The sequence below is a fragment of the Tachypleus tridentatus genome, chromosome 13 (assembly GCF_004210375.1).
Source record: "Tachypleus tridentatus isolate NWPU-2018 chromosome 13, ASM421037v1, whole genome shotgun sequence".
NCBI classification, from domain to species: domain Eukaryota; kingdom Metazoa; phylum Arthropoda; class Merostomata; order Xiphosura; family Limulidae; genus Tachypleus; species Tachypleus tridentatus.
Window position 1 is genome coordinate 135082799 of NC_134837.1, and position 13248 is coordinate 135096046.

Consider the following 13248-nt stretch of genomic DNA (forward strand, 5'->3'; position numbering starts at 1 on the left):
GTGTAGTTTCTTACATTAAACTGTAAGAAAATTGGGTGAACTGTAGTATGCCCTTTACATTTCAGTCTGTTCGGTTTGATTTTAAAACAGTCACTTCTAACGATGTTTTGCAAACTTCGTGTCTTGAAATATTTTAGAGACAGGCTAAAAGCACCATAAAAATCAGCTCTTCAGAATTTAACACCGCCAAGACTTTTCATCGTATCGCACTACTTGTAGTATTATACAAAATTAATAACAGTTTATTAAGTAGTGTAGTTTACTCATCTCCAGGAATTTATTTGTTGTTAAGCCCAGAGCTGGTATTGAAACCCGAGTTTTAGCGATATAAACCCTCGAGCCACAGGAAGGGCACGTTTAAGCCGCTTGAAAACAATAAACTAATAACTGTTTAACAACAATATAATTTCAACACTGACAGCATGCTTACTTCGTGACGAACCACGAGAACTAACATTACTGGACCCGGCATGGTCAAGAGTGTTAGTTTATTTGTTTTTTGAATTTCGCGCAAAGCTTCTCAAGGGCTATCTGCGCTAGCCGTTCCTAATTTAGCAGTTTAAGACTAGAGAGAAGGCAGCTAGTCATCACCACCCACCGCCAACTCTTGGGCTACTTTTTTACCAACGAATAGTAGGATTGGCTGTCACATTATAACGCCCCCACGGCTGAAAGGGCGAGCATGTTTGGTGCGACTGGGATTCGAACCCGCTACCCTCGGATTACGAGTCGAACGCCTTAACACGCTTGAGGGCCTGGCATGGCCAAGTTGAATTTACCAACGAATAGTGGGTAAAAGAGTAGCTCAAGAGTTGGCGGTGGGTGATGATGACTAGCTGCCTTCCCGCTAGTCTTACACCGTTAAATTAGGGACGGCTAGCGCAGATAACCCTCGAGTAGCTTTGCGCGAAATTCAAAATAAACAAGCAAATTAACGTTACTACTTGTATATAAACACGTCAAGCTAAAGTTCAATGTTACTCGTTTATAAACTAACAATCTATGTATTTTATTAATATCTGCCTTAACTTGATCTCTGACCCTAATTTTCCGTCCTTGTAGGTTTTATAGGTGATTAAGTCACCCTTTATTTTGTCGTCATATTCAAACCAGTCACATTCATTTGCATCTTTCGAACGGTGCTGAAAGTAGCTCAAACGTGTAGTCTTTTTTATTCTGTAGTTTTGATCAAGTTCCACCCCACTTCGTTGTGGTTTTGACCAAGTTCCGCCTCGCTTCGTTGACAAACAGCAATAACAAGAGCTCAAAATTTCAATACACGCGTTTCTTCTGGCCTTTCCTTACTTGTAATAAATAATTGATGAAAATAAAAACAATGACGAAAGCAGTTTCCTTTCTGGAAATTAATGTCCTATAGAGCTATCTATCAATACTGTTCACAAGAAGTGTAGTAAAGTTATATAAAATAGCTTTTACTGTAGTACTATAAATAAATGTACTTACTTGAAATGAAACGCACTTAAAATTATAGAGTCATCTTTTTAAAAGCAAATTTGTTAGTAAGGAAAAACACTATTTCATTAGAATTCAACGATGTATTAAAACTGTTAAGAATACAGGCTCAACAAAAAATGTACATCATAAAAAAAAAGAAACGGTTATGTGACGTTTAGTGTTTTTCTCTCTCGTATTATCCTGTTATGAAAGCACCTTCCTTCACCAAGACGACACAATAAATGTCACTAGAACATAACATGGCACGAGCTAAGTAGAGGTACCAAGACGGCCAACTGAAAGCACGGTAAGTGTGACTGACTTAAGTAATCCAAACATTTCCCTCAGTCACGTGATGAAGTGTAGAAAAAATATTAATCGTCGATACGGAATACTCTAAGAGGCAGGATGGCATATTCTGTACAAGTTATTTCGTAAGGTGAGGAACTGACTACAGTATTCCTTTATATAGTTCTTTTACTTCATATTTCAAGTCGGTTCATTCTATTAGCGATTGTTACTCTGATAATGCGTTCAACTTAACATTATTGCTGAACAAATTCAATTATTTTAATATTAAAACAATGAATATTCGAACATTTCATAGCGATGAGAGAAGTATTTTGTTTCCGAATTTCACGCAAAGTCACACGAGAGCTATTGGCGTTAGCCGTTCCAAATTTAGTAGTGTAAAACTAGATAGAGGGAAGTCAGCTAGTCATCACCACTCATGGCCAACTCTTGGGCTACTCTTTTACCAACGAATAGTGGGATTGACCGTAACTTTATAACAGCCCCACGATTGAAAGGGTGAGCATGTATGGTGTGACGGAGATTCAAACTCGCGACCCTCAGATTACGAGTCAAGCGCCTTCACCACCTGGCCATGCCGGGTCTGACGGAAAAGACTACTTGGCAGAGAACGAGTTCGTATAACACTATGTAACACAAATTTTGTTCCTGCATAGTATGTGTTAATTTTTAATTGCTTATGTTGTAAAAGTACAGAAAATGGCCTTTATTCCCATCACACTTTGCTTTTGTGACCTTTTTAGTATTTATACTAAAGTTATACAAAAATGTTTAGAAGTGAGTAGTTTTTCGAGATTTACGACTGTAATATAAATCACTTTCACGTATTATCCCCCAAATATAATCTCTCATCATGTTTTCGTTATACGCTCCCAGGTCACAAAAGCAAAGTGTGAAGTTAAAAACAGGTCTTTTCCATTTACTTTAGGCATAAGCAATTGGAAAATAACACTTTCTGTCCAGGAACAAGACAAAGTAAAAATTTTGTTACATAGTGTTATTAGTTGGCAAATTATTTTTATACCAAAGCAGCAATGAGCCATCAGCTGTGTCCTCCGAGGGGAATCGAACCCCGGTTTTAGCACTGTGATTTCATTTCCGACACATTGGCGCCTCCGATCAATAAGAAAACTGTGATCAATTTGAAAGTTTCCAACGTTTCTTAAAAGTTCTTAAGATATTTTTGAGAAAGGTTATTTAGAACTTCTAACTATTGTAAGGGAATTTTTTAGAATCTTCTCGTAGGGGTTACCTTGCACATAGTGTTTACTAAAACAATAGCTCTCTAAAATTTAAACCACAGTACAACATCGAAAGACGAAGCATAGAAATTTAGCTGGAGTCAAGGAGAATTTAAGCAAACATGCTCTCCCTTTCAGCCGTAGGGGAGTTATAACGTGATGGTCAATACCACTATTTTTGGTAAAAGAGTAGCCCAAGAGTTGGCGGTGGGTGGTGGTGACTAGCTGCCTTCCCTTTAGTCCTACGCTGCTAAATTAGAGATGGCTAGCGAAGATAGCCCTTGTGTTACTTTGCGCGAAATTCAAAACAAGTAAAATAGAGCATGTAGAGCGACATATAAATGGATAAATGGCTAACTCGTAAAAAAAACAAAAACAGATAAGAGTACATACGGACTGACAGAGAGAAAGAAAACAGTTGAATAAACGAATCTAAACTCTTATTTGACAAATATCTGTGTGTGTGTATGTGCCCGCTTATATCCGGAGAATCACTGTACTGAATGCCATCAAACTTGAAATATATCCTTACGGTCTCCCTATGGGTGACTTAGGAAGATCGGTGCTCGAATCTTACCTCTTCTACGTTACCCTATGGGCCCCTATGTCTTTAACAACCAGGGGGTTAAAGGGTCGGGAAAAAACAAACTACAATAGCCAGTGTAACAAGATACAGAAATATTATACCACTGACTCTGTTGTGGACGGACAGGAACTGTAAAAGCTGCCATTAGGTGGTATTGTCATCCTCCAAAGCAGCTGGAACCTGTAAGTGAGTCATTACGTAAACAGTGTTACCCATCTGCTTATAACAGCTAGGCCTGAAGAAGTACAAGTTTTTCCTGAGATCCACCTAGTAGAGATGATGTGAATCATATTGACAATTTCAAGGAACGCTGACAAAACATATGGAGGCGAGGAAGCGTGTTTACATTTAGTCTTCACTGACTCACGGATTCGTTCATTTTCGGGAATATGGCAGTTGGTTACTTGCTACTCCATTTTTATTGAATTATGTGATTTCAAAAACTAATGGGGTGATAAATAAAAGTTACCAACTACTATGATTTTCAGCTAAGAACTAGAAACATGCCGTGTATATTTCAGAGACTACTTTTTTATACCCAGACACAGTAGTAATAAAGATTTATATGATCTGACACGTTTCATTTTGCGTAATGTTTGGAGATGTGTTTGAACGCAGAAAAATAAACGCAACTGGACTTTTTTATTTTAAATTAATCTAGTTCTTCCTTATAACTAACCACCAAATAAATATTATTACATTCGACTTATTGAGAAACATCGATATTGTTCTATACGAAACATTTTTTTACAAAACCTTCGCGCAGATAACGGTTTACATTCAACATTGGAAATATCCAATCAAACTTGAAAGAATTGTTGACATCAAAGCGAAAATTTTTACACAAACTATCGAAATTCTCATCACGCGTAAGAAGAAAACATTGTTGAAAATTTGTAATGAAAACAAATAGCTGGAGGTCCACATCACATACAATTAAAAAGTATACCCATGGAAAATATACAAAAACCTTAAGTAGTTTCTTATACCTCAACTCATGCCGAAACAAAAAACGATTCACAACTTTAAAGGATCCCAGGATACAAGCTATAATGTGGGATATAAAATGTACTCTAGGTTTTGGCAGTGACTGAAGAAGTAGGACCCACATTGCGGTGGGGATACACCTTCTATCAGTCTTAACCTCCATTCGCCAGTCTCACGTAAAGAAATAAAATAATGTAAAGGAATAGCAATAGAAATAATAGATATAAAAATAGAAATTAGGAGAGCGAAATGTGAGTGCTCAAATCCACAACATCCTACAGACAGTTGTGGGAAGGTGACTGCTCTCCAACTTAAAGAAGAAAAAAAAATGGTTGAAAAACAAGAATAAGAAAAATAAGGTAAATAAGATACTACCGTAAGTATGTTAATTAAACTTACCTCTTGAAGTTAGCATTCTAGTCCCCATTATGGTAGAAAGGTACTAATTGGTACCCAGTAAACAAATTATACTAGTACGAAGGCTTCAATCTAGTTATCTAAATTAACTAGTAAAACTCCCAACCACCAGTCAGAGGTTTGGTTTTGCTGTTTTTAACGCAGTCCTTCCTTTTGTTTTTTCTTTACTTAACTATCAATGGGTAGGTTATGTTAATACAATGAATATACGTCATAGTGTAGCATCCTTGGAGAGATGTGTATTTGGAAAGAAGATAAATCCATTTGGTGTAAATTCTACATTAATTAATTTTATGTAATTATTTGTTGTTTGCGATCTCCTCTTAACGTTTTGGAAGTAATAGGATTAAATTTAGCAGGCGGACATGGGGCGGCCGGTTGGTGTTCTTATCTATATAACCTTTCCTCCTAAAAGGAGTAGCTAGGGGTGATAAAACGGCCAAGGAAGACCACCTGGGCTTGATGTGAAACAAAATATAGATATGAAAGGTCAATGAACCCGAATCTGGCATAGAAAATTGTGTTCCTGGCGCCCCTCTGGTTTCTGGGGGCATCATGTTTGAAACTGTGTTTATACAACCTCTCACAAACTAGTGGGACCACACATTGCAACACGTGCTCAAGTACCCATGGAGTAGCTAAAGGAGTAACTGTACAATAACGAAGGAACTTGTTCGGTAGATTGAGAACTGTCTGAACAATGAGTGACCTTTGAACCCATAACTACTGGATACTTTAACTTCTTAACACTGTATTCATAAGATTTGAACTTGCGTTTTAGTCTTAGGAAGCAGAGACTTCATGCTTCAATCAGTACTGGAATATTTTTGTATTATTAAATATTATATATTTAAGAAAGTTACTAAAACTCTCTACCAACGCCCCTAATTTTGAGCTTCTGAGCATAGAGGAGGTAGCCCAGTGAGCACCACTAAACCCACAGAGCGGATACATGTCAAGGAAATGACTGTCGTTCTTATAACGCACCTAGAACTTAAAGTACAAGGAATATTTTGTGGTATCGCAAGGATTCGACCCCGAATCATCAGCTCCAAAATCCAGAGCTATGCTGCAGGGTCAACCTGGAAAACTGAACGTTTGAGTCTCTAGTTAGTAAGGAAGGCTGGAGATTTTAGTTCTTTAGTCAATAAGGAAGGCTGGAAGTTTTAGTCTGTAATTAGTAAGAAAGGCTGGAGGTTTTAGTCTCTAGTTAGTAAGGAAAGCTAGATATTTTAGTCTTCAGTCAGTAAGGAAGGCTGGAAGTTTTAGTTCTTTAGTCAGTAAGGAAGGCTGGAGGTTTTAGTCTTTAGTCAGTAAGGAAGGCTAGAGATTTTAGTTTGTAGTTAGTAAGAAAGGCTGGACGTTTTAGTGTTTAGTTAGTAAGAAAGGCTGGAGGTTTTAGTCTTTAGTCAGTAAGGAAGGCTAGGGATTTTAGTTTGTAGTTAGTAAGAAAGGCTGGAAGTTTTAGTTTTTTAGTCAGTAAGAAAGACTGGAGGTTTTAGTCTTTAGTTAGTAAGGAACGCTGGAGGTTTTAGACTTTAGTCAGTAAGGAAGGCTAAGGGTTTTATTTTGTAGTTAGTAAGGAAGGCTGGACGTTTTAGTCTTTAGTCAGTAAGGAACGCTGGAGGTTTTAGTTCTTTAGTCAGTAAGGAAGGCTAGGGATTTAAGTCCGTAGTTAGTAAGGAAGGTTGGAGATTTTAGTCTTTAGTCAGTAAGGAAGGCTGGGGGTTTTAGACTTTAGTCAGTAAGGAAGGCTAGGGATTTAAGTCCGTAGTTAGTAAGGAAGGTTGGAGATTTTAGTCTTTAGTCAGTAAGGAAGGCTGGGGGTTTTAGACTTTAGTCAGTAAGGAAGGCTGGGGGTTTTAGTTTGTAGTTGGTAAGAAAGGCTGGAAGTTTTAGTTTTCTAGTCAGTAAGAAAGACTAGAGGTTTTAGTCTTTAGTTAGTAAGGAAGGCTGGAGGTTTTAGTCTTTAGTTAGTAAGGAAGGCTGGAGGTTTTAGAATTTAGTCAGTAAGGAAGGCTAAGGGTTTTATTTTGTAGTTAGTAAGGAAGGCTGGAAGTTTTAGTCTTTAGTCAGTAAGGAAGGCTGAAAGTTTTAGTCTTTAGTCAGTAAGAAACGCTGGAGGTTTTAGTCTTTAGTTAGTAAGGAAGGCTAGGGATTTTAGTCCGTAGTTAGTAAGGAAGGTTGGAGGTTTTAGTCTTTAGTCAGTAAGGAAGGCTGGAAGTTTTAGTTCTTTAGTCAGTAAGAAAGACTGGAGGTTTTAGTCTTTAGTTAGTAAGGAAGGCTGGAAGTTTTAGTCTTTAGTTTGTAAGGAAGGCTGGAAGTTTTAGTTCTTTAGTCAGTAAGAAACGCTGGAGGTTTTAGTCTTTAGTTAGTAAGGAAGGCTAGGGATTTTAGTCCGTAGTTAGTAAGGAAGGCTAGGATTTTAGTTTGTAGTTAATAAGGAAGGCTGGAGGTTTTAGTCTTTAGTTAGTAAGGAAGACTGAAGGTTTTAGTCTTTAATCAGTAAGGAAAGCAGGACGTTTTATTCTTTAATTGGTAAGGAAAGTTGGAGGTTTTAGTCTGTAATTAGTAAGGAAGGCTGGAGGTTTTAGTCTGTAGTTAGTAAGGAAAGCTGCAGGTTTTAGTCTCTAGTTAGTAAGGAAAGCTGGAGGTTTTAGTCTCTAGTTAGTAAGGAAAGCTGCATGTTTTAGTCTCTAGTTAGTAATAAAGCTGGAGGTTTTAGTCTGTAGTTAGTAATAAAGCTGGAGGTTTTAGTCTGTAGTTAGTAAGGAAAGCTGGAAGTTTTACACTTTAGTTTGTAAAGAAGGATAGAAGTTATAATTTTACAATGTCATTAACAGTTTAAATTAGAGACATTTTTCATGTGGATGTAATGCTGTTAATTAGATTTAACTAAAGATACTGACTATACAAGTATTCCAATATATCTTAACTAAAAGTTTAAAATTAATTACGCCAACTAAAGAAAGTGACAGCGAAATTCTGAAATCCTAATACTTAAATAGAAGAGACGAGTAAATACTTGGACATGTGATATTTTCCATTCCACACGAACAAGCAAGTGTAAATCAAGTCTGAAATTAATTAATTTCTGTCATTACCACGTGTTCTAATCAGTACACTAATGGAATTACCTAGTCCTTAGCCTAGTGCAACCACATAGATGTTTCTAACAGTTTTCTCACTTCTGTCAACAAAACACACTCTTCAAGACTTTATTTTGAACACACTGATAAACTTTTTTCAAGTCCCTCTTCCTTCATGTGTGAGTGCAATATATCGTTTTTTAATTCTAGTTTCAACCAAACAGATCGTTCTGGCGAAAAGTAAGTGCAGCGTATAAAAATGACGTAACTTTACCGTATCAGCACAGCTACTGGTTTCCAGATTACCAGACTACAAGTTCTATATGATCTTATAGTGTCATAAAATAAATCAGAATACTTTCACCATTTAATTCTCGTGATATATACTACTCTTTCTGTCATCTTTTAAGTTCAATTCATATCTTCCTCACGTAAACCTTTGATGCAGTTAGTAAAACTGTTATCTATATGACGAAAAGTGGCGCTGATTAAAGAACTTGGAAGTTGTTAATTTAGCCCTAAGTTTAACAACGGCCTATCTGCGTTCTATCCACTGCGAGGAACAGAACCCCGAATTTTAGCGTTTTAAGTCAGTAACTTTACTGTCGACCCAATGGGGAACCGGTTGAAGAATATAAACTATTGAAGTTTTGTATGTTTGTATTAGTCTGTGACTAAAATGACAAAGCCATATAAATATAGTAGCTATCTAGGTGGCGCTGGTTTATTGTTACTAAGCTGATAAATGTTATTTTGCTTTTGTCTTTTCCATTAACCCATGAGTAAAACAAGAATTACAAACGTGATTCATTTCAACTTAATAAAAAGTGACACTGACTGGGTTTTAAATTTTCTTTAGAACACGTGCACAATGTTGGACGGTGCACGGAAAGATTGGACAAATTATGACGTCATTAATCCATATCCTTCACCTAAGTACAATGTAAAACCCTCCGGAACATAAATACGCTACCTTGCATCATCGCTAGAAATTTTTCACTTAATTTGCCTCCAAATGTAAGTATCTGTGAGTTGTCTTTTAGTAACTAATACAAAACATACCTGTTTTGCGGATAAGGGGTATAGCCCTATAATATGGTAGATTGAAACTAGTGAAGCAACGGAAGTTTGGTTTTGTAACACCATAGTTTGAAGGCGATGCTGCAACGGAAGGTTGTTTGTTTTTGAATTTCATGCAAAGCTACACGAGGGATATCTGCGCTAATTTAGCAGTGTAAGACTAGAGGGAAGGCAGCTAGTTATCATCACCCATCACTAACTCTTGGGCTACTCTTTTACCAACGAATAGTAAGATTGACCGTCACATTACAACGTCCCCACGGCTGAAAGGGCAAGCATGTTTGGTGCGACGGGGATTCGAACCCGCCATCCTCGGATTACGAATCGAGTGCCTTAATCACCTAACCATGCCGGGCCTGCAACGGAAGGCCTAGTTTTATAGCAAAGTAGTTTGAAACCAGTGCCACAAGGGGGAACCTAGCTTTATAATACAGTGGTTTGAAACCAATATTGAATGTATAAAAACAAATCGGTACGCTTGATAGTCAAGTACTATTGCACGTTACAAGTTTGTCTGTTTTACGTTTCAACGTTTAACATCTAAAAGAAACAAATTAAATATACATTAGCAAGAGGAAATCCTCAGTACCCGCGACACTTGAACTCTTTAGGCAGGATTAGTGTAAATGAATTTATGAGACTTTAGGCGTTGTCAAATACATCAGGCTAAAGGGTGTGACCTTTTGAGTCCAAAACTGTAATTAAATCTCAAATTGATCACCTTTCTACTTGAGAAACAACAACGAAAAACACATCAGAGCCATTGTACGAGCCGTTATGCCGCGGCTAAAAAGAGTCGAAAATGTTAACATAGAGTCACCTTCAGACCTGAAACACAACTAACTTTATTTAAACGCATGAAAACTTTCAGAAGCCACGAACAATAGAACCTAGACGTCGCAAACAATAAATTCAAACGTCAGGACTAATAGGAGAGCTCAGAAGTTACGAAGATATAGAGCTCAAACGCTACAAAGAATAGAACTCAGGTGTTATGAAAAATAAAACTTCGACGCTATTAACAACAGGATAACTCAAATACTATGAATAATTGAACTAAGACGTTACAAACAATAGAATTCAGGCTTCGTGAGCAACAGGAGAACCCAGATATTATGAACAATGAAACGATATAAAAACCAACGACTGAAATGACAGATACGAACACAATGGAGAAGACACTTGATGACGTAATTAAAAGAATTTTCATCACTGCAGAAACTTAGGAAGAAGCAGCAGATGATACGCTGAGTGTATCAGAGACAAACTTCTTCGGTATGGTCTTAAAGTTCAAGTAGCGATTTCACCTCCCTTATCTCACTGTCATTAAACATTTGTGAGAAGGCTCTGATTCACGACGTGTTCTTGTAAGTGTCCGGCTGGAGAGAATGAAAACTGGAAAGCTATGACACTTCTCCGGACAGATGTGTGTTCAGATTAACACTTTAAACAAAAGCTGTTTTGAAGAGTTGGAAACTCTTATAAGTAAAACCTCTTGCGACACATATTTCAGTAACAAAATGTTCATTTTATAACATGGTATTACAATTCTGCAGCACGTGTCGATAGCAGGACCAATACGAGTGGTTTCACTACAGCGCCTTCTCGTGTTTATTCATAATATAATGCGATTATACAATTACTACACTATTAAAAATAATAATAAATAATAAATCCAATAAAAGATAAAACCCTAAAACGGAAAATGTAGTTTCTCTCTTTAGGCGTAAATTATACTCTAGAATATGTGTTGTATCTTTAATAATTCATTTCTTGAAGCGTTGTAATTATGTGATATATTAGACATTTTGAACTGTTCAAGTTTTTACTGTTTTAAGAGAAAACACTTCTATTTTACTAAAATATCTATTTGAAAGAAAAAAAAATTTCACGACCAAATACGACATCGGTAAAGCATGATTTTATAGAGCAAGTAGTGAAGAAATACGTATGTTAAAAGATGGGTTTGGGCATACAACATAAACGCCTCATACAAATAAACCACCATACTGTTCCAATAATTCAGTTAATCTGCGACTGGTGGTGCCGGGATATACTTTTAAACCTAAACACTTTGATAGACCTTAATTTTTTTATTTATATTAACCTTCTGTTAAACGAGCCATAAACTTAAATAACTCGATAAAAAAAAGGTACACACCGAGTTCTAATAAAACAGATTACACTGTAAGTGATCATAAAAACAAATCGATGTTTGGACGTTTCGAACACAAAGCGGAACTAAGCACGTGGCTTCGATTAGTTTTCTAGTTGTTGTTTTTCTCGAGTCTAGAAAAAAAACGGATTTCACTTTTTCCAAAAGTTTCTAACTAAGCTTTATGTGATTTCTTCCCCCCACCATATCACACAAAAGTCTGTTTAAAAACACGTTATTCTGAGACAGTTGGTTCGTGCAAAAACGTGGCCCTGAGGGATGGAAGGAAGATTCAGTAGGGTGAATACTTGCAGTTTGCTAAAGACGAACTAGTGACATTGATTAATTATCTTTTGTTATCACCGCAGCTACGCAACTTGAAGGAATAATGATGACGTTATCGATTAGTTCCTGAAAATCCATGGTTTCAGCCTAAGTTCGGAATTCCCTGAGGCAGCTACTGAATAGAAGCTATGATCACCTCCTAGAGTTCGTAATATAACTTTCACGCTTTTAATGAAGTATCATTTGGTGCGAGGAAGAAACATGGCTTGTCACGTTATAAAAGGAGATACGAAACAAATTTTCTAATCGACAGTGTTCCACCCTAACCAGAAGCGAGGTTTTTCATATTATTATCTCTTAATATTCAGTTTCATTCTCAAAGTTTGTGTTTGTGATCTGTATTGGAAAATATTGTTATTCAAAAATTTGAAAACAGTGACAGTAAAATGTGTAATGTCTGCTATATTTAGTCGACTTTTTAAAGAAAAATCTACTGTATAGTAACAGATTTATTTAGTAAAAGTCTACTATATACAGTAGCCTAAGTGGCCAATTTAGCCATTTTTTTAAAACAGAACGTCCATTTTTATCAAATTTAAAAAGGCTGGATTTTTTTTGTATTGTGCAATAAAGAAAGCTTTTTTTCTTTTTTATTTAAATTTCTTCCCTGTGTGAGGTCTTCTCCTCCAAAATCTATCAGTGATCAATTATATGTTAAAACAATTTAAAAACTTTGTGGAACCTGCACTTGTGTTCCCCATCGCTCTTCTACAGTTACATGTCTACTCTGTAATTCACTGAAAAAGGCTCGTGCTTCCCCTCAACTAAATCGGCTTTCTTCTGCCATGTTTTTACTTTGCTTGTGTGTACCGAGAAGAGTCTAAAACGACTATTCATCAAATGTACACATAATAAAGTCAGGTTACGCTGGACTGGTTTGTTTTGAATTTCGCGCAACGTTACATGAGTACTATCTACGCTAGCCGTCCCTAATTTAGCAGTGTAAGACTAGAGGAAAGGAAGCTAATCATCATCACTCACCGCCAACTCTTGGGCTACTCTTTTACCAACGAATACTGGGATAGACCGTCACATTATAACGCTCCCGCGGATGAAAGAGCGAGCGTGTTTGGTGTGACAGGGATTCGAACCCATGACCCTTGGATTATGAGTCGAGTGCCCTAACCACCTGGCCATGCCGGGGCGCACACGACACTTGACCAAACAACAGAGACCAAGACACCAGTAAGTTGGGAGTTATTCTCGAAACTTGAAATGGCATGCAAAACACATGCAAGAAGCAGATGCAATGTACACAGTTGTGCTCTGCCTTTCGCAATTTGTTTTATTGATTTTAATCAAAATGTTTACATAGGTAAGGAAATAATTTTAATTAAAAAAAAAGTCAAGATTAATATCGTTTATCTAATCAAAAATCTCAGGATATTTAAAGCCATTTTCGTCTGAGCAACGCAGGATAATCTGCTAGTATTGGGTAACTTCAAATTTCACCTTCGAAAACTCAGAAAATTCTTTTCAAATCCAAAATGTTCAATGATCTGGATCATTTGTGTAGTGTCATAAGGGATCTCAACCTTAATGTGCCTATGAATGTTGGTACAAATTCAATATCACTTTACT

At 36.8% G+C, this 13248-nt stretch overlaps 1 protein-coding gene across 6 annotated transcripts in view; it reads right to left on the bottom strand.

Moving 5' to 3' along the window:
• The window catches only part of LOC143237109 (frizzled-5-like), an 81909-nt gene that overhangs the window by 51982 nt on the left and 16679 nt on the right, over positions 1-13248 (bottom strand). The gene's annotated exons all lie outside the window — the stretch shown is intronic.